The sequence below is a fragment of the Saimiri boliviensis genome, chromosome X (assembly GCF_048565385.1).
Source record: "Saimiri boliviensis isolate mSaiBol1 chromosome X, mSaiBol1.pri, whole genome shotgun sequence".
Lineage (NCBI taxonomy): Eukaryota > Metazoa > Chordata > Mammalia > Primates > Cebidae > Saimiri > Saimiri boliviensis.
In genome coordinates this window covers 115070234-115076314 of record NC_133470.1, presented here as the reverse complement: position 1 = coordinate 115076314, position 6081 = coordinate 115070234, and the positions used below count along the sequence as shown (strand labels likewise).

The following is a 6081-nucleotide window of genomic DNA, read 5'->3' as shown; positions in this document are numbered from 1 at the left end:
TATGTCACCAGGTGGTTAGAGTTGGCTCCAAATCTCTGGGAGGGGAACTGGTTGGCACCAGCAAACAAAGGAGAAAAAAAATTTGAGCAGGTGTGTTTTCAAGAAATACTGAAGCAAAACTGAGGAAGAGTCTCCTCCTAGCTCCCACACTATTCAGAATCCCATGGAACAGTCTCCATATCCTCAGTTATCTGTCTGAGCCTGCTGCCTGCAGATGCAAACCTATACAGGATGTCACATTCCATATCTCTGGTGTATAGTTGGTGCCTATCCTTTATCTCTAGCCATCCGACCCATGATATCTGATCTTCTCTAAATCAGGAATTTGGTACAATCAGGATTTTAGAGTTGCTTAGGGAAATGTGCTTTCTTTCTCCACCAGACTTCCTCTATCAGTAAAGAAAAGTGGCCAAGTCCTTTCTCTTTGCAAACTCATCATTAGGGATAGGGTAGGATGGGGGAGGCATCCAAGGACATACAACCTGAAGAGATTACCATTTAACTTTTGGAGTAGCAGAGAGTATCCCTGGAGAAAATATCTAAAATTCTCCTTTACAGTCTGGCTCAAAACTCATCACCTCCAAGAAGACTTCTTTGCTATATCTCCCCCCACTACTGTCCCCATTAGATTACAGTGATATGTGTAGACATTGTTTAGCTCCACTGAAAGCATAGGCCCCTTAAGGAGAATGTCCAGGCCTTCCTCTAGTTTTTTCTTTTTTTCTTGTTCTTCTTTTTTTCCTTTGAGTTAGAGTCTTGCTCTGTCGCCCAGGCTGGAGTGGAATGGCATGATCTCTACTCACCACAGTGTCTGCCTCCTGGGTTCAAGCATTTATCCTGCCTCAGCCTCCAGAGTAGCTGAGATTACAGGCATGTGTCACCATGTCCAGTTAATTTTTTGTATTTTTGATAGAGACAGGGTTTCACCATGTTAGCCAGGCTGGTCTCTAACTCCTGACCTCGTGATCTGCCTGCCTTGGGCTCCCAGAGTGCTGAGATTACAGGTGTGAGCCACTGTGCCTGGCTGGCCTTCCTCTAGTTTCTAACACCCATGGTGTCTGTCAAAAGGCAGGTGTTTGGTAAATGTTTGTTAAACAAATCCCATGGGTTTTGGAATAACTGTTACTATTAATGTTGTTATTATTATTTTTTACTATGTGGCTAGGTCTACATAGGGCCTTCACATCCCTTTTTCCCTTAAATTCTCATCATGGCCTGTGAGGTTTCTCCTTTCAGGTAAGGGCCATCTATGATGCTGGATACACTGTTGTAGACATAAAAAAATCTTTATGTTTGGACAATGTGCTTCTTTTAATTTTTAATTTTTTAATTTTTTTGAGATGGAATCTTGCTCTGTCACCCAGGCTGGAGTGCAGAAGCATGATCTCAGCTCACTGTAACCTCGACCTCCCAGGTTCAAATGATTCTCCTGCCTTAGCCTTCTGAGTATCTGGGATTACAGGTGTGCCCCACCATGCCCAGCTAATTAAAATTTTTTTTTTTTTTTTTTTTTGTAGAGACAGTGATCTCACTATATTCCCTAGGCTGGACTTGAGCAGCTGGACTCAAGGGATCTTCCCTTATTGGCCTCCAAAAGTGCTGAGATAACAGGTGTGAGCCACTGCACCAGCCCTAAAACATCTATATTTTTTTTCTGATATGGTATCTGACCTTTTGGTAATGCTAGGTTTTCAACTGACTGGATTTGATTTGCTTTGTATTCCCATAGTGAACAGTTTCTTTAGGTAGATGCCCTTTAATCCTGGTAGCTATATCACCTCCTTCCTCACTTTGCTCACAGTGAATTAGGTAATTATCAGTCTTAGAGATCAGAAAATCAAACACCGAATGTTCTCACTCATAGGCGGGTGTTGAACAATGAGAACACATGGACACAGGGAGGGGAGCACTACACGCCGGGGTCCGTTGGGGGGAAATGGGGGAAGGATGGGGGGTGGAGAGGTGGGAAGAGATAGCATGGTGAGAAAGGACAGATACAGGCGAAGGGACGGAAGGCAGAAAACCACACTGCCATGTGTGTACCCATGCAACAATCTTGCATGTTCTTCTCATGTACCCCAAAACCTAAAATGCAATAAAAAAAAGAAGAAATCTCCATTAAGAATTTCTTTTCCGCAGTTAACAACAAAGCTGTTTTCATTTTATTTTATTTTTTGACTCCTGATTTTATTATTTAATTTCTTTTTTTCATTTAGTCTTCTGTGGTTGGGAAGCCTTGCCTCCCAAGACCAGAGTCAGTTGGAGCTGGTTGTTGTTGGAAGGGAGTGTGTTGGGGAACTGGGATGGGGGCAGGGGGACCCCCACTCTGCTGGTGGTCCTAGGTGGAGAAGAAGAACTGTACTTCAGAGCCCGGGATGTGGTGGGAAGGGGATGAGGCAGGAGCAGCAATCTGGGGAGGTGGGTCCCACCTCAGTCCCCAGCTTCATTTTCTTCTGTTTCCTCACTGGTGGCATTCTCTGCAGTCTTGGAGACCTTCTTTGTTTTCTTTTTCTGGGTTTTTTGACTTGCAGAACTCTGGAAGAGGGCCTTTAGCTCTGTATCCTCGACCTCCATCTTAGACTTGTAGAGGTCAGGCTTGAAGGGACCACTGGTTTACTGCATAAGGCCAATGGGCATGAGCAGAACTGTAAATTTAAAATGGGCAACAAATTCACCCTCCTTCTCATAGAGAACATTAAATGGTTGCCACAGTTCATGTTTGGCACACTTCACCACACCCATCTGAGGCTTCTTCTCATCTTAAAATGCTCTTAAAATAAGTGACCTGACATGAAAATGCCTTTCCATCTCACTGAAGAAGGCACATGTAGTTTTCATTTTCAGTCCGTACTGTTTAGAGGGGTCTCGTTTGTAAATAGTGGTTCTCTATCCTGTATCCTTGGTCTTGCCCTTTCCTTAGCTGAAGAGAACATCCACAGCATATAGTTCATGTACCTCAAATTCAGCTTTTTCATGGTCCTTCTGCTGGTCTGTGCGATTCTGGTTAATGTTTTTTTCCTCCATTGATGACATGCTGCTTCAACTGGTTTAACAGCATACCTTCTATTGCAGCGCAGTTAAATGAGTGGGAAGCTTTGTTCTGAGCTTCTGTCTCTTGTGTGTTCTGGTTACTAGGTTTGACCAGGTGTAGGGCAGCTTCAGCACAAAGGTGAGTTGTCTTAATAACATCTGCTTTCCTCCCTGTTACTTGAGTCCCCTGAGCTACATCAACCAGGGAAGTATGAGCTATATTAGTGATGAAGCCATTCACATGGACCCCAAGGTCAATTTTTACCAACTTACCTTCTTTGAGAATATAATCCTGGTCACTCTTCAAAGAGGAGAAGTGACATACACAGTTGTTTACCAAAATGATGGTGGGAAAAGCAATACCTTTTTTCATTTCTTTTTTTTTTTTTTCTCGAAGACTTTCCCTGTTTCTTCCATAATCATGGTATCTGAGCTAAATGCTTCCACCAAGGACCAAAGTACCTGGTTGGTGGTGTTGCCCCCCAATCTTATATTTGGTCACAACCAGGTCCTTGGCAATAGTTTGCTCCTGCTGCTTGTCCTCGCCTGATATTTTCCTGCCACCATCACTGGCAGCCTCGTTTTCCCTCAGCCACCACCTCTGTCTCCCTTCCCAGTTGCAGGCTGTGGTTTGAGCCCCCTCAATCCTCGAGGAGAGGGCCAGCAAAATCTCGAGCAAGAAAGGGAGCCAGCAGGCAGGCGAGAGCAAAGCTCTGTTTTTAAATGAAGAGGTCTTTTTGTTTCATTTTTAAATACCCGGAGGCTCATTCTGACAAGTTTTCAGCTTCTTTGTAGCTTCCTTTATCTTCACTACATGGCAAACAAATACAATGTAACCTGTTCTGTAGTCTGTCCCTGTCTGTCACAGGGGGAAGGAAATCAAATAGGAGAGACTACTTAGAGCTGAAAGTTGTCAGAGAAGTAAAATGTTCTTATGAGGTGGTGCTGCAAATAAAGGGCGTCCACGCAGGTGTGCCTGACCAAGTCGATGGCTTTTGGGTGTGCATTGATATTTGGTATGGGGGAAGGGTCATTGAAGAGGTTTTGTGTTGGAACACCTGGAGAGCAAAAAGAAGGGTGTGGTTGGGGGTGAGTGGAGGAGACAAGGTGGTTGGTGGTTGCAGTCTAGCCTGGGTCAGGGAGAAGTTCAAGTTCTATAGCAAGATGGGCTACTGGAACAAGCACTTTTAAGAAACAAGGGGCCCCACTGTGCTCAGGTAACAAAGCGGCATGGAGGGAGGAAGGGAAAGGGGTTATCAGCTAGATATTGAGCCTGTCCCACCTGTAACATTTTCAGGTTTCAGAACAAGACTTCAACTGGGGATCCACATACCATATGTCTAAATATTTGAAAGGTTTAAATCAATGAATACAACACGTTTTATTTAATGGTTTATCTACAGTTATCATTATGACAACTGTGCCTTCATAATGACCTCACAGGCCAGGTTGGGTTCTAGAATTCTGACTCCTGCCCCAATGATGTGGGAAGAACTGCTCCCCTTCCCCCTCCCGCTTTAGAAATATTTCAGACCTACACAAAATTGTAGAAAACATTACTGTAAACAATCCATATATCTACTATTCAGCTTAAGCAATGTAACCACAAATACAGTTGATGCCTGTGGGGAGCCTTCTCTTCTTGAATGCCCCTCCCTTTCTTTCCCTGAGAGGTAACCACAGTCTCAAAAGTGCTTGCTTGTCTTTCAAATGCACACCTTTCTGTATGCTTCCTTTGTATCCATCTCTTGCATGCACACTTTTTAGTCTCTCTCTATATACCCACAATGAATTTATGGCGATCATTAGTATGTTTTCTTAGAAGTCATATGCATGGTATCAAGTTTGTGTCCTTTTGGACCGACTTTTTCCTTTATGCATTTTCCTCTCTAGGCCTCAGCCCCCGTGAGTTCTAGTCTCCTCCTCAGCCCAACCCTTGCTGTCCCTTTCGGTTTACCTGAAACAGCCCCTAGCCAGTGAATTAAGGCCGGTCTGACAGGAGGTGAAGCACAGCTTCTTCCTCTGTTGCTTGAAACCAGTGGGTCTTCAACCTTAGTGTTCATCAGAAGCCCCTGGGGGACTTGTTAAAACACAGCTTGCTGACCCTACCCCAGATTTTCAGATTCCACAGGTCTTGGGTGGAGTCTGAGAATTCCCAGGAAATGCTGATGACGCTGTTTGGGGGACCAAACGTGGAGAACCACTGCTCCAGATCAAAGTCTGGGCCCAAGCTCAGCAATACCACGTGGCCTCCAGGCAACCTGGGCCATCCATGAAGTTTTCTTCAAAACCATGCTTTAGAGCAGCACTGTCCAATAGATATACAATGTGATCTACATGGGTAATTCTAAATGTTCTAGTAGCCACATTAAAAAAAATCAAAGAGAAACCAATACAAACTTTAATATTTTAATTCAAGTATTAACATTTCAATGTGTAATTAGTATAAAAAATTAGTAAGATATGCAATATTATTTTGACACTTACAGCATATATTTAAACAGGCTATCCATATTACAAGTGCTTACTAGCCACAACGTTGGCTAATGACTAAGGTAGTAGACAACATAGCTCCAAAGACTTGAGCCCCATCTCGCTCTTTCCAAAAATTGTTTTAAACTTGACATTTTAATTGATTTTCAGTTGCAGTAAGTCTTACCAAATGGTGGAAAGTAATACCTTTCAATGAGGGTATGGTGGCCCAAAACAAAGAGGTAAAGGAGAGATTTGAGTTAGGATTATTATTGAAAAATCTGCCCACGTTTCAGTTTATTGATTTAAGGTAAATTTTTATTTTGAACTTGAACAAACACTGTCAAATACATTAAGGGAAGTTAGCTGTTACTGGATATCACTTTTGATGTAATGAACTTTGTAATGACAGGTGTTAAAATTCCCAGAGGCACCTGAAACAAACAAACAAACAATGAGCAACAGAGTCTTCTTTTTATACCTCCTAACTGCAGAATGAAATGAGAGAAAATAAATAATAGTACAACATTAACTGACACCGGTGACTTTCTAAATAGGAGAAAATGGCCAGGTCTCTGT

General features: G+C 43.0%; 1 pseudogene; it reads right to left on the bottom strand.

Moving 5' to 3' along the window:
- Positions 1-2430: 2430 nt before the first annotated feature.
- LOC101038237 (proliferation-associated protein 2G4 pseudogene) lies at positions 2431-3468 on the bottom strand (annotated as a pseudogene).
- Positions 3469-6081: the final 2613 nt, after the last annotated feature.